Raw genomic sequence first — 14035 nt, 5'->3', positions numbered from 1 at the left:
GATTAATTCATGTAATGTCCTAGTTTCTTCTTCCGTCCAATGAATGTCGCAAATCTTCAATTACCCTACTTATGGGATTCTTAGAAAACGAGTAAACGACAGAAAAATACTTTACGGGCCCCAAGTAGCTTACTCCTGCTGTGCATGTGACACACTAAAAAAAACACAAGCGTCTTTTACTCTTTGAAATACACTGAAATCTACGTTGTTTTTAAATGAGCGTCAAAGTAAATTATGCAAAAGCATTACAGAACATGTGCAAAGAGACGAAAGAGTGCGAGACTGAGAGAGACAGAGAGCGGTGCTGCTACGCTAGTGCCATCCACCGGGGAGTCGTGAATACTTCACAGTCAGATGATAGATGGCAGTATAGTGATATATCTTAATGAATGCGACTATTTTCTGTTTTCTCGAAGAAAAACTAAGAAAACCAATAATGTACAGAAATAAATTATCTTATATAAAACCATATTTCATATTACGTCGAGAAAAATTTTTACTTCTTGCGGAGTTTGATGTGGCATTTAACAAATGTCACTGTTTTACGCTGATACATTATTATGTTCATTACATCACTCCTTTGTTATGACTTCCATACGTCCAAAAAAGGGTGTTTGCCGCTTTGGTGGTACGTAGATCGCAAGGTCTATGGGGTATGGCGATCAAGACATACTCAACACGTAATTTTTGTTTTCGTGGGGCAGTTGGTTGTCTATATGCACTGGCGCCCCCAATTTATATATTTTACATATCCCAATTGACTTTACTTTCTGTTCATGAGATATTTAGTTCATAATTCAATTCAAATAAAGCAGACTTTCAACGTGGATGAAAGTTATGAAATAGCGGTCTTTTACGTCCACTGGAATTATATACTAAAGATATACTTACGAAAGTGCAGCAGTAATATAATTTTAGTTCAACTATTCGCATGGCATCTCAATAATTCTGTTGCGATTATAACATCAATACCGAATACTGGTATTTCAAAGTTGCACATGTTTAAAATTGAAAGCGAAACTACGTTTAATAATAATTCGAAACATTAAATCCATAAGTTTGAAATGGGCAGGTCATGTAGCACGTATGGGCGATTCCAGGAATGCATACTGTATGGTGTGTTAGTTGAGAGGCTGGAGGGAAAAATACTTTTGGGGAGGCCGAGACGTAGATAGGAGGATAATATTAAAATGGATTTGAAGGACGTGGAATATGATGTTAAGGACTGGATTAATGTTGCTGAGGATAGGAACTGATGGAGGGCTTATGTGAGAGCAGCAATGAACCTCCCGGTTCTTTAAAAGGCGTACGTATGTATGTATGTATAAAGCCTGTGTGATGAATCTTGTCTCACTGTGAAAAGAGAGAGAAAGGAGATGTCTTACTTCGTCTGTGTTGTTATGGCGATGAGGGGAGTGGAGCGATGCCATCCATCCATCCATCCAGTGGCAGAAGGGACTAGTTGATACATTCTGTAGCACTAAATAAAATAACAAAATATATCTCTTCGTACTGTGTGGTTCCGTCACTGAGCTTGTCTTTTAAGAAACTGAGTTCCGGCAGCCTGTACAATAACAAGGATTTGAAACGAATCCTGAAAATTTACAACCCTCCTATAATCTCCACCCTCATTTGAAAGGACTAGGTTTTATTGCTACTGAGACAAGATAAACCAAAGTAGGTATAATAATAATAATAATAATAATAATAATAATAATAATAATAATAATAATAATAATAATAATAATAGGGTTCCCATATATGCCGTAAAATACAGAAAATTTCTTTCTTTGCTAATGTGTCCCATTGTCCTCAGAGAGGTCTTCAGGACACATTTTGTTCTGTATTTAAATATTCGAGACTGAAAAACAAAATTGGGAATATCAACTGCTATTTCATTATAACTTAAATAACAGTTTCCAACACTGTTGATCATATTGGGATTTGCTTCATTGGCAAAATTTGAGTTGTTACTGAATGTATACATTATCTTTAAAACAGTTCATACTATGAACTCAACTGCTACCAGATCAAACATTGTTAAGTCACAATGTTTGATGACATCATAATTGTGAAAAATGTTCTGAACTTCAAAGAAGATAATAAATGGAAGAAAATTCTTAAATCAGAACATTTAGATGAAGTCTGGATGGATTTGTTCCAAAGTGATGATGAAAAGATCCCAATTTAAAAAAAAATTATAAAAGTTCATTATGTGTAAGCTATAATCACTTTCATATGTTAAAATAAACTAAGTTGTGAAGTTCTGATGATGGCTGACATAAAGCTGAAACTAGTCAACTAGGTAATTACAATTTATTTTATTTTAACACGTGGAAGTGGTTATATTAACTATACTCCTATGTCATATAAAGTGTTAAAAGTGTATAATCAAAATGAGTAGGCTACAATTAATGCTTATTGTGAAATCATTTTTCAGTGATGATTGTGCTGCATTTCATGAGACTCCTTCAAAAACATTGTTACAATAAATTCATTCTTCAGGAAAGTATTATATGAGTGATTCTGATTTATAACAGTGTATTTGCAGGTGAACTTTTCCTAAGGAATATATTTTCAATACATTTTGTTTAATTTACTCATTAAGTACAGTGCTTTCCTTTCAATAATATTAACACTCAATTTATTTTAATCTGTTCAAAGACAACACGGATAAGAATGATGGAAAATATAAGCCAAAGCTTAATTTTTTTAACCAGTACTGAGTGTCCCATATTTTCTTCTGGTGTTTAGCAAAAACCTAAAAATAATATATAGAAAGAAAGCAGAAAATAGCCTTTCGTCAAGTATATTCATTTGGCATATTGCGCACAAAAAAATTATTGGAGTGAACAAGTCTTTCACATACTGAACTGTCGGTCAAGGAAGAGATGGAGCCCTCTCATTAAAAGCTAGATGCTGCTTTACCACATCTATCATGGGGAGGAAGAATATTACGTATGAATGGATGTAATGAAATTTAGGACATGAAAATCCATTCACTGAGACTCTGCTGTATCTACAATGGGGCTTTGTACAATTCGAGCTTCCTAATAAATTATTAATACACAGTATGCAGCTAATAAAATGGAAATTATTACAGTTATCTTACTTTTAAAGAGGTTTTCAAGTAACATTTAATGGAAAATATACTTGACAGATAACTACCATAGTAAGTGTAGAGATAATGTGTATTATATTGGAATGTATAGCTCCTGAATACTACTACGTCTTTACTTTAACAAATCAAAGACAAACAGGTAATTGTTTGCAACTGTAATATGGAGCACATTATGATTAATATGAAATTGTGAGGCTTGCAATGTATGTTTTCCTCAATTTGGCACTCTCTGCAAAAGATAATTTTTTAGATTTTCATGGTAATAATGCCGTACCTTATTTCACTAATGGTGGTTGTCACAATTATGAGGTTTTCAGGAAAGGCAAAAAACGAAATGAAATTGATTGTGGATTATGAACATGAAGAAAACTGTTAACTATATACGTGGCCTAAAGGTGGTTGTCCATGTTATCTGAATGACTGTCCAAGAAAATAACATTATTGTGAATTCTGAAGTTAGAAGTCCACATTCTCCCCGAGTGCCCCAAGAATGACTGACTTCCGACCTTGTACATACAGCTATTGGCAGTTGGACTACCAGCTTTTGTGATCTGATAGAGAAGCCTTTTCTTATTAAGAAACATTGCAAACCCGAAAATAGCAAAAATGGACACCTGTCCTTAGTGAAAGAAGATATGGTTATACATGTCAGCATCCCTGACAATAAAAAAGTGACATTTCGCATGGCATTTGCATACAACAATTTCTCTCACATTAATGGTAAGATTTTGTTCAAATTCATTTAACAAGCTTCAATAAATTGCTTGAACACTAGACTCGGTTCTTCTTGTGTAATGAACATTATAACTTGAGGCAGAATTGTTCGGTAACTATCAGTTAAGTAACGCTTACAGACAGGAAATAAACATAATGAGAATATGAGACAAAATCGAGAAATTCTCTCGAAATTTATAGACTGTATAAAGTTTTGTGGGAAATATGAATTTCCATTATGTGGCCACAACGAAAACCTTAGTCATCGAATCCTGGCATGTTTAGACGATTATTGGAATTTGCTGGATAGACATGTCTCTCAACTCAAAACTCAAAATGTTTACAAGAACTTCCAAGAAAATCCATAATGAACTTTTTGACTGTATTCTGAAGGTGTCGTGATGAAATATCTCCTGAAATACAATAATCTAAATTTTTGTCAGTCATGTCAGACGATACAACTGATATATCAGGTCATACGCAGCAAGTTATTGTTTTTCATTATGAATTAGGTGGAGTTGTGCATGAAAGATTGTGGGGGTTGTTTAACCCAAAAGCCCAAAATCCTGAAGTATTAGCGGAATGCATTTTAGAACAGCTGAATACTGGTACAGTTCTGAATGGCGACCATGACAAACTTATAGCCCAGATCTACAACAGAGCTGATGTAATGAGTAGAGAGAAGGCAGGTGTACAAACAATTTATTAAACAATCCTATAAATATGCACATTTTGTGCATTGCTATGCACATCAGCTGAATCTAATCATAGAAAAGACAACATCACAGAATTCACAAGCTCGTATTTTTTTCAGTAGTCTTGTTGCTATACCTGCAATTTTCCTAAGTTGTCCTCACGATTAATTGTGCTGGATTGTGTTCATAGACGAATACATGGAGGATCAAACACACAATGGAATTTTCATAGCTGATAAGTTTACAATGTTTCTGAAAAAAAGAAGAGTTTAATGGAATGCTTTAAGAAACTTCGAATTGAAAGAAATCATTCCACTGTACAAGGAGCTACAGGGATTCTTTGTATGTAGAATGATCAGGACTTCAAATTTTGGCTAGAATTTTTTCATCATATCATGCTTCATTTGGATATTTTGTATAACCAGCTGCAGCATCGTAATGCGAATTCCATCAGTATATAACTAATTATATGGTTAAGTACTTTTTGTCCCTTGTGGCAGCTCACGAATGGTGAGAAGATTTCTAAATTACTACAATGCAGTAAATTAATTACTTGAGGCAATCATGCAAGAAACAAACTTCCATCTGTTACTCATAACAAGAAGAAACTTCTTCCATGGAGAAAAGGAAAAGTTGTTGTTGACCAATGCTAAAGATTTCCATTCTCCTGTTGGCATTCCAATAGTATTTGGTGAGCTGTGATGGTAAATCAGCAACTATTTTCTTTATTGCTGGGCATTGTAGCAAATGTTCTTTATCCATGACTGAGTTCTGATTTCTACAGAGGATACACTGTGGATGCTGGTAGATATTAATCCGATGCAGATGAGAGGCCAGACAATAATGTCCGGTGATTAAGCAAACTATAGCGACAGCCTTTTTTTTTTCGTGGTAAACCTGGGATGTTATTACTGTCTAGCAGAATGTTCCAAGGTTTGTCTTCGCCTTTCTTCAGGAATTCCTGTTTACAAAAAGACTGGACTATGTGTCTGATCCTGACTTTTGAGGCATGAAAAGAGATTGTATTATTTTGAGTTTGTTTGATGTTTGTTCCTTTTTGGTCAGGAACTCAGCTTTCTCGTTACCTACTATTCCACAGTGTGAGGTATCCATTGAAAAACAACCTCTTTTCGAAGCCCTCATAGCATTTTAAGAGCAGAAAAATTCCTCTTACTCGTTTCTTTTCTCGAGGACTTGATGTTAGTGCTTGGAGTCAGATTTACAATCACTAAGTATAATCACTTTGTTAAATTTATGTATGTGATATAAAAGCTGTTTCAGGGCTATATTGATTGATTCTAATTCACCACCATAATGAGTGGACAGTGTTCCAAGAGATATGTAAAAGCTAAAAATGTCACTGTAGATTCCTGCTCCACCATTACTGTCTTTATCAAGAAGAGATCCATCTGTACAAATTGAAGCCATTCATATTTTGGATATCTTGTACATATGGTTTCAACAGCTAATGATTTTAATACTGACTGGTTGATGTCACATTTTGCAGTGATGTATTGTATCAGATCATTTTCACATTTAATTTCAGGCTGAGAGAGTGGGTGTAGGCTACTGAGAATAGAAACTTTTCTATATTATTAGTTGTTTGCACATTGTATTTACTTTGTAATTTATAAATATCCTGGAAGAAGCCAGATTGTGTATTGAGTTTCCGTTCAGAATTTTTTGTAATTCCTCCAATAAGCATTGATTGGAATTTGTTTTAAGTTCTCAAATAAAATAAGACTTTGTTTCTCAATTTCGTTTTTAATAGGTACAGTATATTGTTAGTACTTATTTGCATGGCTGTGATAAGGGTAGATTTAACACCACCTGTAATTATTATCCTTATAGCTTGATTTTGGATCATTTCTATTTCATTCAGTCGTGTTGGTGTTGTAGATATAAGAACTACACTGCCATACATTAAAACTAGTTTGACATAAGTTTTATATGTTGTATCTAGTGTATGTATTGAACAACTCCATTTACTTCCAGCTAATCTTTTCATTACTGTCAGTCTATTTTGAACTTTCTTTGTAACATTTTCAATATGCTTTTTTCATGTAAATTTTGAGTCCATTGTCACACCAAAGTAAGTGTAAGCTTCTGTTTCTTCTATAGATGTATTATTAAATGTGAGTAAGGCTCTGTGTTTTATGTGGCAAAGAGTAAAAACTTGGTATTTGGTTATAGGCAGGTTGATTTTCATCTCATTCTCAAAGCACCAATCTTATAATTTCAGTAGGGCTTTGTTCGTTTCTGTTGACAGATGCATATGTTTCTTTTGTGGTGCTGATGTTCACATCATGAGATCATCGGTATACAGTGCAGATTTAACATTTTTTGTTTTGTTTAACTCAGATGGTAAATCATTGATGAATATATTAATCAATGAATACCTATCAAAATACAAACTCACAAAGTCCTTCCACAAGGGGCAATATGAATATTGAATATTCCCTAATAACTACCAGAACAATGGAAGGAGTCCATAATCGTACCTATTTTGAAGGGGGACAAGACTAACTGTAGTAACTTTCAAGGAATATCACTTTTGTTGACGTCGTACAAAATTTTGTCGAATATCCTTTTGAAAAGATTAACTCCATATGTAGATGAAGTTATTGGGGATCATCAGTGTGGGTTTAGGCGTAATAGATCGACTATTGATCAGATATTTTGTATTCGACAGATATCGGAGAAAAAATGGGAGTAAAAGGGTACTGTAAATCAGTTATTCATAGATTTCAAAAAGGCGTATGACTCGGTTAAGAGAGAAGTTTTATAAAATATTCTTATTGAATTTGGTATTCCCAAGAAACTAGTTCGATTAATTAAAGTGTCTTAGTGAAACATACAGCAGAGTCCATATAGGCCAGTTTCTATCTGATGCTTTTCCAATTCACTGTGGGTTAAAGCAGGGAGATGTACTATCACCTTTACTTTTTAACTTTGCTCTAGAATATGCCATTAGGAAAGTTCAGGATAACACAGAGGGTTTGGAATTGAACGGGATACATCAGCTTCTTGTCTCTGCGGATAATGTGAATATGTTAGGAGAAAATCCACAAACGATAAGGGAAAACGTGGAAATTCTACTTGAAGCAAGTAAAGAGATAGGGTTGGAAGTAAATCCCGAAAAGACTAAATATATGATTATGTCGCGTGATCAGAATATTGTACGAAATGGAACTATAAAAGTTGGAGATTTATCCTTCGAAGAGGTGGAAAAATTCAAATATCTTGGAGCAACAGTAACAAATATAAATGACACTCGTGAGGAAATTAAACGCAGAATAAATATGGGAAATGCCTGTTATTATTCGGTTGAGAAGCTTTTGTCATCTAGTCTGCTGTCAAAAAATTTGAAAGTTAGAATTTATAAAATAGTTATATTACCGGTTGTTCTGTATGGCTGTGAAACTTGGACTCCCACTTTGAGAGAGGAACAGAGATTGAGGGTTTTTGAGAATAAGGTGCTTAGGAAAATATTTGGGGCTAAGAGGGATGAAGTTACAGGAGAATGGAGAAAGTTACACAATGCAGAGCTGCACGCATTGCATCCTTCACCTGACATAATTAGGAACATTAAATCCATATGTTTGAGATGGGCAGGGTATGTAGCACGTATGGGCGAATCCAGAAATGCATATAGAGTGTTAGTTGGGAGGCCAGAGGGGAAAAGACCTTTGGGGAGGCCGAGACGTAGATGGGAGGATAATATTAAAATGGATTTGAGGGAGGTGGGATATGATGGCAGAGACTGGATTAATCTTGCTCAGGATAGGGACCAATGGCAGGCTTATGTGAGGGTGGCAATGAACCTCCGGGTTCCTTAAAAGCCAGTAAGTAAGTAACTAGGTATTCTATTTTGTTGTGAATAAAAATCTTAATTTCGGTACTGCAATACAAATTTTCTTAATTTCGGTATTGTTTCGCACAAAAAACAAATTCATGTTATTACATATTTTAAAAATATAACTTTTTGACTCACTTATTTATGGCTTTTAAGCAACCCGGAGGTTCATTGTCGCCCTCACATAAGCCTGCCATTGGTCCCTATCCTGAGCAAGATTAATCCAGCCCCTACCATTATATCCCACCTCCCTCAAATCCATTTTAATATTATCCTCCCATCTACGTCTCGGCCTCCCCAAAGGTTTTATTCCCTTTAGCCTCCCAATTGGTTTCGTAATAACCTGTTTTTTTACGGTGATGGGTTGTTAGCCCTTCGCCCAACCCCCAAGCTGGAGGACCACCCCTTATCGGCTGTCCACGACTGCTTATTCAATATATTCGCAGCTACCCTCCATATCTGGAGGCCGTCTCCTCTATCCGCAACCTGAGGACGCGCCATGCCGTGGTGATAGGGACCCACAATACATGGACTTTTTGACTCTCGAAATCCAAAGTACATTACTGAATATTACTACAAAAACTAGAGGTCTTTATCATCAAGGGAATCTTAAGGTTCTTTGTACCTTTTAACATACTTACAGTTTTCTAACAGCACTTACATGTCGTGCAGAGAAATTTGTTTAACAGTTTTCCATCCTGTGTGAATAATGTAGCATTTAAAAATAATGTCACTCGAAATCTGGGTTGAATATTAGACTCAAAATCTTGTCCCCGTAGGCCTACATAAATATCAATATCTAGGCACTTTCAATTACAATTTAATAACGATATCAACATTTCCCTTGAAAAAACACTAATTTAGAATAAATTCGTACTAAAACCAAAAATTTTGCATATACAGAAAATTTCACGATATATTTCGCGAGTTTAAACTTACGGTATTTTGACCTAAAATGTCTTGAAACATAATATAACTGGTTTTATCAGCTGAAAAACAGTATTCTGCGACTCCGCTGTTTTAAAAAATTAGATATTTCTACTAATAACGTAATAACACGTTCTATTCCACACTGCACTACTTTTTTAAATTCCTACCTCGACTATGATAATGCCCAAGGACTGAGAATCATGTGTGGTAGTAACACCGCAGTTTCCAGAAGTGTACTCAACACTGGAAATTCTGTACTTTCTGCATTACCTTTGGCAGTTTTAAATTATTGCGATTGTTAACTGCACTGAAAATTAAATACACTAATGTTTGTGGAAATTGCAACACCAAGAAGGATACATATGACTGAAATGAAATTGATACCACAGATTAGGTACATGACAATACACAAATGATTAGAATTACAGAACTGTACCTGATCTGTGACCGTGAGATTTCAGTATGGTGTGAAGCCTCCATGCGCCACAATCAGAACCTCAAAGCGTTGTGGCATGGAATCAAAGAGGGCCTGGATATGTTCCTAGGGAATCTCCTTCCACACAGTTTGAATGCGAGTCTACAAAGCATCGAGAGTGGGTGCTGGAGGACCATAATAAACAAGTTGCCGACCAACCATATCCCAGACATGTTCGATGGGCGACATGTCTGGCGAACGTGCAGGCCAAGGAAGAAATGATACCCGTTGTTCCTCGAAGAAGGCTTGCACAATTCTCGCCCAATTGTCCTGCTGAAATATGACATGTGGAGTTGCCTGAAGGAGGGGCAGTACCTCAGGCTCTAAAACCTCCCTAATGTAGCGGTTGCTGTTCAGATTGCCCTGAATACGTAGGAGGCGAGATCGCATATTGTATCCAATGGCGTCCCAAACCATCACACTAAGCATTTGTCTGCTATGCTGCTCAACAATGCAGGCTCTCAGATTGCATTCACCACTGTAGCGTCTAACACGAATGCGGCCACCATTGTAGGACAAGTTGAAGCAGGACTCGTCCGAAAACACTACATTTTGCCACTCAACACGCCAGTGACGGCATTCACGTGCCCATTGCAGTCTGAGGCATTGATGGTTTCTGGACAATGGAAGCCGACAGAATGGCATGCGAGCCACTAGTCCAGCCATCAAAAGACAGCAACGAACTGTTAACACAGACAGGTCCACACCTGTTGCAGTACTCCAAAGTCGACTCAACACTGTGGATGAAGCTGTACGGTCCATCACGGCCACGTGGACAAGATGGCGGTCATCCCGTGCTGTGGTCACATTACGTGGTCCAGTACCCGCTCGTCTCTGCATACGACCCTCTTCTATTCACTGTTCCACACACTGTCATAGCAGCAAGCCCTGTATGAGCCGAAATGTCACAGTATGGCAAACCTGCTTCCAGGATATCAACCATTCTTCCCTGTTCGAACTCATGTGCTGATATTACGCTCTTTCACGTCGACGAGACATACCTGCACTAGCTTTCACGTTTCCATTTCGTTTGGAAGCTCTGCACTGGCTGAGCAAGGCATAACACTGACCTTACTGGTGACACAAGAGAAGTCACTGTTGAGCCTATGTGTACGTCATCTCTCTGGAAACGTAATCAATTATTGGTGGTACACTGTTCTACACATCTCCTGAGTTGGAAGTCATTCGGACCATTCTTTCTGAACGTTGCACTTTACACAAACAGTAGTGTATTTGTAAGAGATTTATATGAATATGGTGATAGCATCTTGTCAGGAACAGGATGTCAAAGAAGAATAAACAAAGCAAACCAATTTCTGAATGGTTTGTGACATTGAGGGCCGTTATCTCCAAATGAGTTTAAACCTAGTTTATTTTATACTGGTTTAAGCCTGAATTTAAGCTAAAAATCATTTTCTCCATATTAGTTTAAATTTTGTACCAAGTTTAAATGTTGTTCTGTATTGTAGGTTTAAACTGTTGTTCTGTGTGTTAAACTTCGTTGACATTATTTTAAAATATCTGTGATTCTTCTAGCAGAAAGGTTAGTTTCGACGTCAATATTGTACTTCAGTAAGTTATCCATAAAATAAAATTAGAAAATAGTAGTGGCATTAGAAAATGGAAGAATTTATTGAAACCCTTGATGAAATACAAAGATATGTTGAAAAGTAATGCCTCCTATTTTTTGTCACTGTGAATATAGTTAAAAATATTAGCGATAGTAGATTGTATTCAGTGAACTTTCTGCTTTCAGTGATGCAAGTTTCGTATCTCTGCCAGTAGAGAGCTCTGAGTTATAGCCTGAAACATGGTGGCATGTACCAGCACTATGTTGGTGTGTCTGAAGCAGCGTGCTGTGATCGAAATCAGCAGAAAAAGTCCCACCCATAGATATTCATCCAAGATTGAAGGCTGTTTATTGTGATCAATGTGTCAACATCTGTACCCTGCGACGTTGGTCTGCTCATGCTCGTAATGAACCTGGTGCAACTCTCAACTTGTGTGACAAAGGACACAGTGGAAGACCACGTACTGCAACTGATGACGCTCATCAGAATTGTGTCAATGAACTCATTACAGCGCATTGTCGCATAATGCAGGAACACCTCTCAATCCAGTGTGGTATATCATGGGAGCGTGTGCAGGCGATAATTGCAGAACTGGGATTCCGGAAAATTTACACACAATGGGTGCCTCGAATGGTTTCCTCACATGAAACAGAAGAGATTGGATATTTCCCAACAATTGCTTCTGCGCTACAAATGGGAAGGCGATGAATTTTTAAAGAACATTGTCACAGGTGAGGAAAGCTGGGTACGCCACTTCGATCCTGAAAACAAGAGGTCATCAATGTAGTTCCGCCACAAAAGTTCACCTGCACCCAAAAAGTTCAAGACTGTGCCATCAGCAGGCAAACTCATGCTTACAGTCTTTTGAGATATTCAAGGTGTGGTGCATATGGAATTCATGCCTAAAGACACTACCATTAATTCTGTAAGGTACTGTGAAACCCTAAAAAAACTGGAAGCACAAATTCTAAGAGTTCATCCAGATATGGAGCAGCCCCTCCTACAGCATGACAACACTCACCCACACACCAGTGCAATGACAACAGAACACATTCAGCATCTTGGTTTTGCTGTTGTTGATCATCCTCCATATAGTCCCGACCTGGCACAATCAGATTTTCATGTTCCCAAAACTTGCAGTGCAGACAGAAGTGAGGCTATGATTTCGTCATCAGAGTGAAACATTCTACAGTGATGGTATCAAGAAATTGGTCACCCATTGGGAGAAGGGCGATTATGTGGAAAAATAAAACTATGGGTATGAACAGTAAGGTTGAGCAAGTTACCAGTTTTGTTTCACCCAAATAACTATAAAACTTTTCACATAAAAATTAGGAGGCAATACTTTTCAGAACACCCTCGTAGAAGATAATGATTATGATGTATAAGTGAGGTTACCAAGGCCAAGAGTGCAAGAGTTGATCATTTCGAAAAATGTGATGAAACAGAGTTTTTTAATAGGTTTCGAATTCATAAACAAATAGCAAACATTGTATTACACCAGATAAAGAATGTAATTATAGCACCAACTAGAAAAAATAATGCTATTTCACCAGAAGCAATGTTTCTAGTAGCTTTAAGATATTATGCTTTAGACAGTTTTTTTTATTAATGTTGGTGACCAAGTGGTATTCATGTGTCTATCACAAGCAAAATAGTTGGAAAAGTTTCTACAGATATATTTGTCACAGCATTATATAAAGATGCCAACAAAAGAAATTGCAAGGGTTATGCACGAATTTTGAGTGTTCCATCGCTAAACATGTTGTCACTGAGTGAAGTTCTATGTGTCTTGCGATTTTCTATATTGGACCATTCAACCTATGGGACATTCTAAGTTTAGACGTATTTATTTACTGTACGTTTATTCGTGAACTAAATTCCCTGGACCAATACATGTCTGGATTTTCTAGAATGGAACTGCCACAGTGGTCTACTGGCTAGATTGTTGAACTTATAATCCTATGGAGGTTTGATACCTGGCATATCTCTGATTTATAACTTATGTTGGACAAGCCTGTGGTCTAGGTAACACAGGAGCTTTCTCTGGGAGCTCTGGTTCCTCAGTGGCATCCCAACAATTCTCCATCATCATCATCATCATCATCATCATCATCATCATCATCATCATCATCATCATCATCATCATCATCATCATCATCATCATCATCATCATCATCATCAGCACCATCACCATCATCATCATCTCGTCATGGATGTAGCATAGAGAACTTTCCTATAGTACATCCTGGGAAATAACGGTAAATTGGTCGAATGGCTGAAGTCAAGTACCCACCATCAGAAAACAAAAATTACCTATGGACATTTATTTGGAACTTTTATCTGGGAAGAAGGTTTTATCATGTTTGGCATTTCAAAGTATTATTCCAACACTTTTTATAGTATCTTACAAATATTTATTCGTGTTCCAATACAACTCAACCTTTCTCAATTTGTTTGTGGATTATCTAATTTCATAACTGCATAAAATAACTGAACACAACACTGAGCCACTAGTTTTACAGAACTCGATGTTTTATTGACACTCCACGTTACACACTTCTCTCAGTACAAATAAAGTGTGCGTCTATCTCACACAGTTCCTTGGTCAATTATTATTATTCCTGTTAAGTCATTAAGGGCAGTATTTCATGTTATGCTTGAAGCAACCTT

General features: G+C 36.7%; 1 non-coding gene across 1 annotated transcript; it reads left to right on the top strand.

The window, feature by feature from the left end:
- Positions 1-603: 603 nt before the first annotated feature.
- Positions 604-732, top strand: LOC138711290 (U11 spliceosomal RNA). Its single transcript, XR_011335371.1, has one exon. It is a non-coding gene; the product is annotated as a U11 spliceosomal RNA (small nuclear RNA).
- Positions 733-14035: the final 13303 nt, after the last annotated feature.

Source organism: Periplaneta americana, chromosome 12 (genome assembly GCF_040183065.1).
Source record: "Periplaneta americana isolate PAMFEO1 chromosome 12, P.americana_PAMFEO1_priV1, whole genome shotgun sequence".
NCBI lineage: Eukaryota > Metazoa > Arthropoda > Insecta > Blattodea > Blattidae > Periplaneta > Periplaneta americana.
Note: the sequence above shows the minus strand (reverse complement) of the source record. Positions and strands in the feature narration are given on the sequence as shown.